At 38.8% G+C, this 14,913-nt stretch overlaps 1 protein-coding gene across 2 annotated transcripts in view; it reads right to left on the reverse strand.

Moving 5' to 3' along the window:
- TBC1D12 (TBC1 domain family member 12) overlaps positions 1 to 9,587 on the reverse strand; it is a 66,516-nt gene extending 56,929 nt beyond the window's left edge. For both annotated transcript variants that reach the window (XM_058436199.1, XM_032136409.2), the window contains exons 1-2: positions 9,222 to 9,587; positions 6,635 to 6,750 (exon numbers count right to left, since the gene is read on the reverse strand). The gene's annotated coding sequence lies outside the window, so the exon portion shown is untranslated. The remainder of the gene's footprint in view (positions 1 to 6,634; positions 6,751 to 9,221) is intronic.
- Between the last annotated feature and the right edge of the window lie 5,326 nt (positions 9,588 to 14,913).

Here is a 14,913-nt window from a genome sequence, read left to right on the forward strand (position 1 = left end):
AGGCTCCTAAAGGTGAGTTACAAAGTAAGACCCATGAGGAGGCATAATATACTCCAAAAGAGTTTTTAAATTTATACACACAGAAATCTGGGGAACAAGTATGGGAATGGACACTAAGAGTATAAGATAATGGTGGAAGGAACAAGGACTTACGTAAGATAAAGTTGAATCAGGACACATTTATATGGGCTCACTAAGCAGAGATGCCGTACTTAATGCTACAGCCCAGAGAATTAGAAAGGGGCTCTAATAGTTTGGTTGGTTGATTGGCTAAAACATGAACCAAAAGGTGGCCTACAGTGAGTGAGGTGGAAATGTCAGACCTGCTTTGGTTTAACGTAGAGGAAGGAGTTCAAAGGCTTAGGGAGATGGGAAGGTCAGAACAGGTTTGTCATTTAAAACCCACTCACCTACACAGGGATGGTCCAGAAAACATACTTGTCTCTTTTAAAAATTTATTTTTAATTTAAAAAAAATTTTCATGGAGACAGCAGCTCCCTGTGTTGCCCAAACTGGTCTCAAATTCCTGGGCTCAAGTGATCCTCCCACCTTGGCCTCCCAAAGTGCTAGGATTACACTCATGAGCTATTGTACCCCACAGATGACATATTTTTCTTTTTATTTTTTTGAGATGGGAGTCTCGCTCTGTTGCCCAGGCTGGAGTGTAGTAGCACAATCTCAGCTCACTGCAAGCTCCGCCTCCCAGGTTCACGCCATTCTCCTGCCTCAGCCTCCGGAGTAGCTGGGACTACAGCTGCCTGCCACCATGCCCAGCTAATTTTTTGTATTTTTAGTAGAGATGGGGTTTCACTGTGATAGCCAGGATGGTCTCGATTTCCTGACCTCGTGATCCGTGCGCCTTGGCCTCCCCAAGTGCTGGGATTACAGGCACAGATGACATATTTTTCACTGCAATTGTGAGAAATGAAATTGTGATGGAAGCCCCAGCATCCTTGAAGAACTCTGTGATCACTTTTTTGTAGGCCAGACCTTCCAGTGGGAACTGTGGTCACTGAACTGGGAAACCTAAATGCAAAGGGAATAATTGAATCCTGGGGTGGCAGGGACCAAGTGGCAGCACTCAACCATCAAAGCAAGGCGAGCAGAATTACCATAATGAACAGCAGAGTCAAAGCCACTAACAGAATAGTATGACTTGCACAGACCAATTGTGTTGGCTAGTTGATATGGTGTTGCTAGAAGTGAAAAAAAGAAGCCTACTACATTCTTACTTGATCTATATAAGCAGAAAAGTGCTAGGTCAAGAGAACAAAAGTCTATCCTGAATCATGAAGACTAATGGCCCCTGAATCACTCCCCAGATTTGAGCCAGTTTACAGACCCAGAATCCTTTGAATGCAGAAGATGATGGGTCCCCTTGAGAGGACTCCAGTACACTACCAAAAATTTATACTATTAATCTTTCTCCCAGCCTTCCCCAAAGGGGCTTACAGCCTTTTACCAGGGTAACTATTCATTAGGTAAAAGAAAACAATCAGATCGTTCAGGGACTACTGGATATCAGCTCTGATCTGACACTAATTGCAAGAGACCCAAAATGTTACCATAGTCCAGAGTCAAAGTAGAGGTATGTAGAGGTCAGGCGATTAGTGGAGTCTTAGCTCCAGTCTTTTTTACTGTGGGCCCAGTGGGTCCCCAAGCCCATTCTGTGGTTAGCATAAGGTCAGCATGAAAATGAGGTTTTTTCTGAATATGGTGAAAGATATCAACCCTTGTCTTTGATGCATGGAGCCACCATACTAGCACTGAACTACTTAATTTGGGCTACTTACATACTTAAATTCTTGCATATTTAGGCTACTATTTGGGGAGTCTCTTATGTGTAGCTGAATGTAATTGCTTAATCATATACCAATAAATCAATGAAGGTGCTCTAAAGGTCAAGAGCCATCACAAACTCCAACCACATTTAAAATCCATGGAGTTTAGTCCTCACATCCAGATCCATTGAATCTTTTAATTCCTAGTATTGCCTACACATACTAACCGCCTTAAATCTTGCAAATTGATTCTGTCCAAAGCTGCTTTCTACCTAAGTCATAGGACCAACTATTAACTCCAAAATCCTAGCCTTAAGTCTCTCTTACTTCCTTTTACAAGCTATTCTGCTTGCCTCTCTGGATTTCTGTAAAAGAATAATGGATTTAACTGATCCTAAATTTCAGATAAAGTGCTTCCTAGAATTACAAAGAATTGTGAAGATAAAAGCAATGATGGATTCCATATAGTTCCATACAAAATAATTACAATATCCCTTTTCATGATGTTAATACTTAAAAAAACTTTATTCACTGTAAAGAAAATAAGACCACAGGAAAAAATAGAAGCTAAATATAAATCTAGTTTTCAGGTAAATAGTGATACTGGACTCTGGGTAATATTATTTTTTTCTTTTGCTTCTACATCCCAGAGCAGTATACACCTTTCTGGAATTATTAATCTTTTGAACCTATATTCCCTTCTTTTGCTTTTGTAGTCCTTTTAACAACCTTGCAATGAATTCCTCTATTAAAGTTCCTCTGTTTGAAATTACTACATTGATTTGTTTTTCTGACTGGACTCTGAGCCCTTAAGATACAGAAAATTGCTTGATTGATAGCTGTATTTCATTTACCTTTAGAAATTTTCATGTTATCATTGGAGAAACAGCTTAATTGAAATCACATTTCCAGTTTTTTTTTTTTGAGACAGAGTCTCGCTCTGTCACCAGGCTGGAGTGCAGTGGCACAATCTCCGCTCACTGCAACCTCCACCTCCCGGGTTCAAGCGATTCTCCTGCTTCAGCCTCCTGAGCAGTTGGGACTACAGGTGCATGCCACTATGCCCAGCTAATTTTCATACTTTAGTACAGATGGGGTTTCACCATGTTGGCCAGGATGGTCTCGATCTTTTGACCTCATGATCTGCCCCCGCCTCTGCTTCCCAAAGTGCTGGGATTATAGGCATGAGCCACCACGCCTGGCCTACATTTCCAGTTTAACTACAAATCCCGCCTTTAAGATTTCTAACCACCTACTGGCTTCCACCAAATAGGCCTGATCCTTCTCTTCACATAAGATGAAATGCTACTGGTGTGAAGCTTAATCCCTTTTGCAATTGCAATCTCTGTCATCTTATTTTATTATTTTTGAGACAGGGTCTCACTCTGTCACCCAGGCTGGAGTGCAGTGGCACAATCGCAGCTCACTGTAACCTCAAACTCCTGGGCTCAAGAAATCCTCCCAAGTAGGCTAGGACTACAGGTATGTGTCACCATACCCTGGCTTATTTTTGGCAGAGACAGGGTCTCACTATTTTGCACAGGCTGGTCTTGAACTCCTGGCCTCAAGTGATCCTCCTGCTTCAGCCTCTCAAAGTGCTGGGATTATAGACGTGAGCCACCATGCCTAGCTCCTCTGTTTCTTTTCTAGAAGTCATGGCAAATGATTTGCTGGGCACAGTTTAGGAGATCCAGTCTTCTATTTAATAAGGTGAAATTTGCAGATCTAAATAGACCTCTTCTCTGCACAACCTCACATCCCACATCTAGACCTCCCATATGGTCTAGACCCCACTGCTCACCTCCTGCTGTGCAGCCCAGTTCCTAACCAGAATCAGTCTGTGGCCTGGGGTTTGGGGAACCCTGCTGTAGAATAATTTCTATCTTCTTCCAGATGCCACCTCATGGTCGAAGCAGTGGCATTACCAGTAGATAAGACACAAAAGCAGAACAGGCCTCTTGAACCTGCCTGCATCCATAAACAGAAGAAACCTAAGATTACTCAGATCTCTGTTCTAGCTTCTTGGGCTATAACTAGGTAGATGTTAGCTGGCCCAAGTCTGCTAGAAGAGTATTCTGAGGGAGATAAAGTACAAAGTTCCACTTTAGTACTCAGGTTGTACCCACGTATTCCCATGTACAGTTTTCTTCCCCTCATCTGGTTTTATACTCAATAAAATTGAAGGTTTCATTCTCTTCTGTTCTCCATTATCTATTTTTCAACTGGTTGAAGCAGAAGAAGAAGAAACAAGTGATTAAACACCCTCATACTCCAATACCATGAAGACACTTTGTTGGCTTGTTTTAGTTACATACATGTAAGTCATACAAATAACTTCCCCCCACCAAAAAGACCCCTTCAAATTTAAAAAGGTGAACAAAATTGTTAATTAACCACAGCATCTCAGTGTTGAGTGGAACACTAGAAACCAAATTCAGTCTCTATATTACAGAGGAGCAAACACACAGAAACAGAATAAAAGCTATAACATATATTATAATTAATATAACTACAGATAGTTCAAGAGAGTGAAAATAAAAGTACTTTTTTTCAGCTGTTTATATATTTTTGTACACTGAGTTCTTTTCATAATGTTATTGTACTTACCATATTATTTCAAGCCAATTTCATTGAACATTATTTCAAAGAATTGTTTGTGTGTGACAAGAAAGGTACAAGAGAAGTAGATACAACGGAAGGCTGAAGAAATCACCAAAGACTTGATAGAAAAGATAAAGCCTAATCCTTAAGGATTGAGTAAGTAAGAAGTAGAAATAAGACAAAAGCCTTCCAAGAGAGGGGAATAACATGAGCAAAGGCATGGAGGCAGAACCTAAAGAGGCAGATATGATATGAAATAGAGTATGGTGTAAAGAAAGATTTGTCCCCAACACTGTCTAGAACAGAACTTTTTGAGTGATATTTTCATAAACGCTTTCTGGGAATAAATTAACATTCCCGGTAAAAAGCATAATCCATTTCAGATAAATTTTATCAAGCTTAAGCAAGAGCTCTTTTGGGAACTTATCTATGTATTCAGCTGACAGCTGCAAAGTCTAAAGATCTTTAACAAGTTATTCTTTTCTTGTTTATCTAACCACTCTTGTTTTCCTATAAACGTCTCCACCAAGAAAGGAATCTTTGAATTGGCCTGGTTCATTTTCATCCCTGGAAGCAAGTCTGAAATAAAATTTCACATGTTCTCATAACTAAGTTTCTAAAACATTTTTTTTAAACAATGAAAAGACGATTATAAACATATTCATCAAATCCTAAAAGAGGAGCATTGCAACCACAATTCATTAGTATGAGGGAATGTAACCAGAATAAAAGAATAATGTACTTAATAAGTCCGGCTTTTTTTCTCTTGCAATGTCCAAAAAATATTCTACACTCTTCTATTTGGCTCCAGACTCTTTTATTATGTTCATCAGGAAAATGGGTAGAAAAAGGTCCAGATTAGGAAAATGGCAAGAAAGGCTAGGAAGTTTTACATTAAAAAAAAAAAAAAAAAACAGAGAGAAAGAATTCTTTAGCCAGGTGCGGTGGTGTGCACGTGTAGTCCTAGCTACTCGGGAGGCTGAAGTGGCAGGATTGTCTGAGGCCAGGAGTTCGAGGCTGCAGTAAGCTATGATTGTGCCACTGCACTACAGCCTGGATGTCAGAGCAAGACTCTGCCTCTACAAATTAAATTAAATGAAAAAGAAAGAGAGGGACAGAGAGAGAATTCTAGTAAAAGAAAAAGAATTGATCCAGAGAACCCAAGGAGAAGAAAAATAGCTAAGAACCAAGTGGTCTTGCTTTAGGATGTGTTTTGTTTAATAATAAATCAGACAATGTTCTGATGTACAGCAGGAAAAGAATAATTTAAGATGTTTTGCTGAGCATTAAGAAAGTATTGTTAGGCTGGGCATGGTGGCTAACACCTGTAATCCCAGCACTTTGGGAGGCTGAGATGGGTGGATCACCTGAGGTCAAGAATTCAAGACCAGCCTGGCCAACATGGCGAAACCCTGTCTCTACTAAAAATACACACACAAAAATTAGTCAGGTATGTTGGTGCGTGCCTGTAATCCCAGCTACTCAGGAGGCTGTGCCAAAAGAATGGTTTGAACCCAGGAGGCGGAAGCTGTAGTGAGCTGAGATCGCACCATTGCACTCCAGCCTGGGTGACTGAGCAAAACTCTGTCTCAAAAATTAAAAATTAAAAATAAAACAAACAAACATAAATAAATAAATAAGAAATGTATTCTTAATAATAATAGTAGGCTCCCAGCCGGGTCAGCTCACTCCTCTCTTGGGAGTGTACTCTTACTTCCTTAATAAAACTTTTGCTTACCTAAGTAGTTACATAGTACAAAAGGCAAAGACAAGCACATCTTAAATACATACTAAATGTCAAGAAAGGAAAAATAACTGCCCTATCATGTTAAGATGGAGGAGCAGAGAGTTGAAATAGAAACAGACATAAAGAGCCAATACTTTATTATGTTTCGCATATTAACTCACAGAGACCTCCAGAAAATATGCGTAAGTCTTAGACAACAACAATATACTCTCTACTAGGGCCAGCAGTGCATGCCTACAATCCTGGAAGGGGAGACTGAGGCAGGAGGATCACTTGAGTTTGAGAACAGCCTGAGCAACATAGCAAGACCCTGTCTCTAAACAAACAAAAAACCCAAGAAAAATATATTCTCCCCAAATAGTTTTAGAATAGACAACAGGGATTAAATTTTGTAAAAATTAAATCCTTTCCCAATATCTTTCTCGCTATCTTTTAAAATAGTGAACAAAATTAAATTTAACTTTAAAATATAAACAATGTTACTGATTATCACTAAAATACTTACGATGGTCGATCTTCAAGAATCAAGGCAGTGGTTGAAAGTGGCTCAAATTCAAAATTCTTGCGTCTTGAAGACTGAGGTGGTGGTTTACAGGTCCTCCCTGTTCGTGCTTCATATTCCTAGAGTAAATTAAAACATACCTTATGCAGAAACTGCTCCAACATAGCTTGTATTATTAAATCTGTATCATTAAAAATATTATGCTATAATGAGCGATACATACAATTCAAAAAATAATTTGGTAAAAATATCAAGCAGACAAAAAATAAAAGTTCTTTTTTTTGGAGGTGGAGGGGAGCTGGGAGCAGTGGCTCATGCCTATAATTCCAGCACTTGGGAGGCTGAGGTGGCAGGATTACTTGAGCTCACGAGTTCAAGACCAGCCTGGGCAAGGGTCAACACCTCACCTCTACTAAAAACAAAACATAAAAAAAGTTGTTTTTTTTTCCTGAAGCAACCTAAACTATAAATACATATTACATACAAAGTATCAAAATGTAAGAGAAGGAAAGACAGAAATACACTAGATTAATTAAAGTTTTAGGGAGACATGCTTAATTGCCTTCTATGATATCAGCTATCCAGGCCATCTTTGAATAATCTATAAGTAGATAAGCCTACTTCCTTTTTTTGTCTTTCGTTTTGTTTTTTTTTTCTTTTTCAGGAGAACGGGGTCTCGCTATATTGCCCAGGCAGGTCTCGAACTCCTGGGCTCAAGCTATCCTCCCGCCTCTTGCCTCCCTGAGAGCTGGGATTACAGGCGTGAGCCACCACGCCTGGCCAGATAAGCCTACTTCCTAAACCTTCAGTTAGATCAGTGATTAAAACGTTGAGACAAGATACAGATAATGCCACTGTATTGCTCTGAAGATCCCTCTCAAGGGTTACATTCAACCTCTAATGAAATGATAGTTTTGGATTTCAATCTACTATTACAAATAGATCTACTTACTCTAAATTTAAACAACACTTTGATAACACATTTTATTCAAAAATATAGCCACAGACTGTCAAACATTTCACTAAAATTAAGAAACTTTCCATAGTATTCTTCTAATTCATCCAACCTGATAATTCTAATTAAAATAAATTAATTTAATATATGGTAAACACATTTAAATTTCTCCATTCAAGTATTCTTTCATAAATGTTCCCAAACTTCTGAAATTTATTTATAGAAATTTGCCAAAGATCAATACGAAATTTACCAGCTTGCAAGTTTCAGTACCCACATTTTTTCCTTTCTAAAAAATCAAGCTAGCATCTGATCATCTCCAGGCACTAGTTATATTTTTCATTACTTTCTCAAATATTACTCAATGATTTCATGAACTATGCAAGTCCACTGTTGGCTAGAGAAGATACTGATTTATATGAAGAAAATAAAATGCACTTAAAGTGGTCAGATATTTTACTTTTTAGTTGCTTAACTACAATTGCCTATAATTATTTTAATACTATTGTTACATCTTTTTCAACTCAAAGCCTATTTCTCCTTACTCAATTGGGCAATCGTAAAATGAGACCTGATAGTTCCATACCTCTTAAAAATTAGATAATCTTTTTTTCTTTTCTTTTCTTTTTTTTTTTTTTTTGAGATGGAGTTTTGCTCTTGTTGCCCAGGTTGGAGTGCAGTGGCATGATCTCGGCTCACTGCAACCTCCGCCTCCCGGGTTCAAGCGATTCTCCCACCTCAGCCTACTGAGTAGCTGGGACTACAGGCATGTGCCACCATGCCTGGCTAATTTTTTTGGTATTTTTAGTAGAGACAGGGTTTCTCCATGTTGATCAGGCTGGTTTCAAACTCCTGACCTTGTGACCTGCCCACCTGAGCCTTCCAAAGTGCTAGGATTACAGGCGTGAGCCACCGCGCCCGGCCTTGATGATCTTCTTGAAGCTTAACCTTAATTGAGATATTACTTTTAAAAAACAACTTATGTTGTCTTATAAACTTCAGCTTACCTTGTGGTTCCAGCCACTGTTTATAAAGTTTCATATTCATCTTTAGTTCTGCATCTTCCCTTCCATCTACTATATCTATGCTCTGCTTATCTGAGAGTTCCCTTGCATCACCACATTGGGTTTTTAGAAACTTCTCCTCTATCAAATTATTCAGGATTGTGTGTACTCATGTTTATTAACTCTCATCTCAAAGAACCATACAGCCGTTCATAATCAAAAACAATAATGTCACTCATTTCTTTTTGTCTTTTCTAATTTTCTTTCCTAATATCCAGAATATATAATCAAGTTCAATGTCTCTTTTCTTCATTACAAACTCCAATGTAATAAATCCCTTTTCTGCTCATGTTTTTCTTACTAAAAATTATAGAAAAACAATAAATTTGTTATAATTTCAATGGTGTTTTATTTTCCTACAAGGTAACCTGGTTTCACTGCCAAACAGAATACCATGAATAGTATCCAATAAAACATTTTCCATGCAAACAAAGGCCAAGCACATAGACAGCAAAATCAAACTTTTAAACCAATATATTAATAACAACTAACATTGACTGACACTGTGTAACCATGCACTGTTAGGGCCCTCCCAGTGGAGAAAAACTGAGGCACAAAGATGTATACTCACTTGCTGAAGGTCATTACTAGCAGGCAGTTTGGCTCCAGAGTCTGCCTTTTAACAATCTATTATCTTGCTATATTAACAGGCAGTAAAGTAGCTATGTATAACATAAAAAATTTTTTTTTGTAGAGATGGGATCTCCTTAGGGTTGCCAAGGCTGTTCTTGAACTCCTGGGCTCAAGCAATCCTCCCTCCCTGTCTCCCAAAGTGTCAGGATTACAGGCATGGGCCACTGTGCCTGGCTGATGAAAATTTAAAAGAATGAGATTAATAAAATCATTCAGTGAAAGGCTCATTGGGGTAAATCAGACTGACAATGCCTGAATCCCCAATCCACTTAAATATCACAAAAAGAGACCCCCAGACAGTATATTTCTTGTATGATACAATATGAAGTATACACTACCATTCTTGAAATATTCTTTCCAAAAGAAAAATCAAAGTTAAATATAATTAAGCCTATAGAATTGTGTTCTCCAATATTGTGGCCAAAGTTAGTAATAACCAAATAAGCTAATACATATTTAAATATGCGTAAAATTATCAAGGAAGTATTAAGAGGTTCTCTGGAGAGTGAGACTAGAAATGAAGGGCTTTTGGTTCACCTTATGAAACCAGTGTTGATTGGCTTTGTAAACAACAAAAAATAAAGTATATCTTATGAGAGCTCACTCATGGCCATGGTGGATGACGGACAAAGATCTTACTAAAGAGGTGGGATCAGAACTGAGCAAAAATGATGGGTACTGATAGGCAGAAAAAATTAAAAGAACAGGTCAGCAGGAGCAAACAAAGGCATGGATCAGGGAAACACATTAATCTCACTGAATAGGAAAAATGATGAGAAATAAGATTAGAAAGGTGTGGGTTAAATTACAGGGCCTTTCACTGCTAAAATATTTGGACTTAATCATGAACAAAATGGGAAACCACTGAAAGTTTGGATAAAGCCAAGTTTGATGAAAGCTGTCCTTTATAAAACGTGAACTAAGTATACATTTAATATATGAAGCAACTCAAAATGAAGCAGCTAGAATATAATTTATGTATCTACAAGAGGAATGAGCTTTTTTTTTTTTTTTTTGGAGATACAGAGTCTTGCTCTGTCACCCAGGCTGGAGTGCAGTGGCACAATCTCAGCTCTCTGCAACCTCCACCTCCAGGGTTCAAGCCATTCTCCTGCCTCAGCCTCCTGAGCAGCTGAGATTACAGGCATGTGCCACCATGCCCGGCTAATTTTTGTATTTTTCATAGAGACAGGGTTTCACCATGTTGGCCAGGCTGGCCTCGAACCCCTGACCTCAGATGATCCACCCACCTCAGCCTCCCAAAGTGCTGGGACTACAGGCGTGAGCCACTGCACCTGACCTAGGAATAAGTTTTGTACAGAATCGTCACTCAAACATCATTCACATAAGAAGTTGTATTCTAGCACTTTCCACATACATCCTTGTCATAAAAGTGCTGTAAATTTCTAGAGTAATAATAATAAAAAAGCTTTAAAACATTGCATGAGCTCATCTTTATCAGAAAATAGCACAGATTTCCATATCAAAATAACTTAAATATTTGCTGAATAAATTAAACATGCCATCCTAATGCAATCAGAATTACAAATTATATAGCAGCACTCCTGGATAATAAAATAAAAAGTAAAAAAAAAAAAAACCGAATTACAAATTGTATTAGAAATAATACGGCTGGGCACAGAGGTTCACGCCTATAATCCCAGCACTTTGGGAGGCCGAGGTGGGCAGATCACTTGTGCCTAGGAGTTCAAGACCAGCCTGGGCAACATGGTGAAATCCTGTCTCTACAAAAAATACAAAATTAGCCAAGTATGGTGGCATGCACCTCTAGTCCTCAGCTACTTGGGAGGCTGAGGTGGGAGATCACTTGAGCCAGGTTGTGGAGGCTGCAGTGGGTCATAATCATTCCACTGCACTCCAGCCTGGGTGACAGAGTGAGACCTTCTCTCAAAAATAATAATAATAGGCCGGGCGCGGTGGCTCTTGCCTGTAATCCCAGCACTTTGAGAGGCTGAGGCGGGCGGATCACGAGGTCAGGAGATCGAGACCATGGTGAAACCCCGTCTCTACTAAAAGTACAAAAAATTAGCCGGGCGTGGTGGCGGGCGCCTGTAGTCCCAGCTACTCGGAGAGGCTGAGGCAGGAGAATGGCATGAACCTGGGAGGCGGAGCTTGCAGTGAGCCGAGATCGCGCCACTGCAATCCAGCCTGGGTGACAAAGCGAGACTCCGTCTCCAAAAAAAAAATCATCATCATCATCATCATCATCAAATATTAACACTAGTACTTTCAAAATTCATCACAAGATTATATGCTATTTATTAAGATGTTTTTGATTATATATAACAGAAAATCCAACTCAAACAGGTTTAGGCAAATTTATGAGCTCTTAAAACTGAATATTCCATACAATCAGTTAACTTTGGACTCTGACCAAGAGGTTCACAGCATAAACATCAATCAGCAACTCCATTTCTCTACTGTTCTCTCAGTTCTCCCCTCCTCCATGTGATCTGAAGATGTAATGGGAAATTTAAGTAAGTACTGATTTTCATCTACATTCCTAAAAGTTCGGTATATACAAATTGGCAAAAAAAAAAAAAAAAAATTCTTCAGAGACATAGGGTAGACTCCCACTTGGTGAACTGGGTAACTCACACCAACTTTCTTGCTGCAAACAATCTCTGCAGTCCCTGACAAAGGGGGAACAAACAAGATAAGCCTGAGGACCACTCAACTGTTGTGCCTGGAGGCAATACTGAACATCAGGGCAGGAAGGAGGACCCCAAAGGAAGCTTGGCTGTTAGTTTGGAAAGGCCAAAGGGCTAGAATTTTGGGGACACAGTAGTAGAAAAGGAAGTGCTCCATCAAGAAAGAACTCCAGGTCCTGCACAGTGGCTCACACCTGTAATCCCATCACTTTGGGAAGCTGAGGCGCATGGATTACTTAAGGTCAGGAGTTCGAGACCAGCCTGGCCAGCATGCTAAAACTCTGTCTCTATGAAAAATACAAAAATTAGCTGGGCATGGTGGCATGTGCTTGTAGTCCCAGGTACTTGGGAGGTTGAGGCAGGAGAATCACTTGAACCCGGGAGGCGGAGGGTTGCAGTGAGCCGAGATCACCCCACTGCACTCCAGCGTGAGTGACAGAATGAGACTCCATCTCAAAAAAAAAAAAAAAAAAAGGAAAAACTCCAGAAACCAGCATAGCAGTATTCCTGAATCTTTAGCTGAATACTGATCTACACATGTGTACAATAAAACCCTACAAAGCTGGGCAAAGAAGAACTTTTGGGAAAAGAACAATAACCTGAGGAGCTATAAGCAAAACACTTCCCAGAGCTTACCCAGGGGTGAGAATTATTCACATTATCACCCACCAGAATAAAAAGTCATCACTGGGAATACACAAAACATTCAGGAGAAACCCAGAAGGTCTCTTCTTTGTGGGATGTAAGACATTGTGAATTTTGGATGGCTGAGGGCTGAATAATGTTTGATTTTGTTCTATCCAGAAGTTAAGCTTCTTGTGCATCAGTTTGAATCTTTTATGGCTTATTTATAAACTTTTTTAGTTCACATCTAACGTAATTTTTTCTTTGGAGCTAATTTATCCCATAACTAAGAAATTATCAATGAACTTACTTTCTTCTGCAATGTTTAATCTGTGATTAATGTCACCCAGTAAAATATTCACTTCAGATCTTGCATATTAAAAACTGTAGCACTGTTATCAATCAACTTGAGAACAGAGCAACAGAAACTATCCAAAATTAAGCAAAGAAAGGGAAAAAAATTGAAGAAATATAAGCAGAGCTTTAGGGAACAATATCAAGCAGCTTAAATTATGTGTAATTGGAGTCTTGGTACGAGGGAGAACAATATTTAAGACAATAATGGCTGAAATGTTGTCAAACTATACCCACAGACCCAAGAAGTTCAATAAATTCTAAGCGGAATACAGATAAAACCACACCAAAAGACATCATAATTATTTGCTAAAATATAATGTTAAGAAGAATATTTTAAAAGCAGCCAGAAAAAAGCATTTATGTTGAAAAGACTGAATGTGAAAAGGATTACAAGACTTTCCCCCTAAAATTATTCCAGTCAAAAGACAATAGAAAAATCTTTAAATTGCTGAAGGAAAAAAAAATGGAGAGGGAACATCTATTAACTTAGAATCCTATACCAGAGGAAATATCTTTCATAAGTGAAAGCAAAATAAAAATATTTTCAGACAAGCAATAGCTAAAAGAATTTGTTGTCAGTAGACCAGCAATATAATTTCAAGGAAATTATTCAGGTAGAAAGTATGTATCACATGAAAACATGAATATACACAAAAATAAAAAGCACCAAAAATAATAAATATAGACAAATAAAAAGGACAGTTCTCTCATTTCTTAAAGTTAGAGAATATTTGGTCATTTAATACAGAAATATACTGGTAAATGTAAATAAGCAGTTTACAGCACAAAAGTTAGAAAGGAGGTAACAGCAGTACACTGTTGTAAGTTTCTTCCATTATACTCAATTGCTATAAAGTTATTTGAAGGTAGACCATGATAAATTAAAGATAAATATCATAAAAGCCCTAGTGTTGCAGTTTCTCGATGTGTAATCAGAAGACCTAAGTGTTCAGGAGATGCTTTCATGGGGTCTGCAAAGTCAGAGCTATATTCCTAATAGTGTTAATAGTTTGTCACTGCATTGACATTTGTACTAATGGTGCTCAGCAATGTTGAATAAAACTATAGGTAGCCTGGACAATATAGTGAGACATTGTCTCTACAAAAAATAAAAACATTAGCCAAGTATGGTTGTATGCGCATGGGAGTGGGGAGCTATGAGCTCACTGCTGCACTCCAACCTGGGCAACAGAGACCCTGTCTCAAAAACAAAAACTGTCAGTGCCCCGTCACAAATCAAAGCAATAAGCACTACTGATGACTGTATTCTTCAGGACATGCATTGAAGGTTTAAAAAAAAGAGGGGGAGTGGCCAGATTCATTTAAGAATGTCTGTGACAAAACAGTAAAAATTATTAATTGTATTAAATATTTATATATGAGCAAACATCTTAACATTCTGCGAGACAAAAGGAAAAGTACAGGGCCGGGCACAGTGGCTCATGCCTGTAATCCTAGCACTTTGGGAGGCCGAGGCGGGCGGATCATCTGAGGTTGTGAGTTTGAGACCAGCCTGACCAAATGGAGAAACTCCGTCTCTACTAAAAATACAAAAATTAGCCGGGTGTGGTGGTGCATGCCTGTAATCCCAGCTACTCAGGAGGCTGAGGCAGGAGAATCGCTTGAACCCAGGAGGCAGAGGTTGCAGTGAGCCCAGATAGCGCCACCGCACTCCAGCCTGGGCAACAACAGCGAAACTCTGTCTCAAAAGAAAAAAAAAAAACAAAACTCCACTACACACTTGTGCAAAGGAAAAGCACTTGTGCAATACAGTTGAGTTCTAAACTGAACAAATCTCTTTTTCAAGAACACTGCTTTTATTTAAAAGAAAAACTGACTGCAAACTGCAGTGGCAGTCATTTTCTAAAAATTAGACAAAGTGGGCCCTTCATCTCCATGATATTTCTCCCAGAAAACCATAAACCCACTCAAGTCATAAGGAAATCATGAGAGAAACCTAAATTGAAGACCACTGTA

Source organism: Hylobates moloch, unplaced genomic scaffold, assembly GCF_009828535.3.
Source record: "Hylobates moloch isolate HMO894 unplaced genomic scaffold, HMol_V3 SCAFFOLD_3, whole genome shotgun sequence".
NCBI lineage: Eukaryota > Metazoa > Chordata > Mammalia > Primates > Hylobatidae > Hylobates > Hylobates moloch.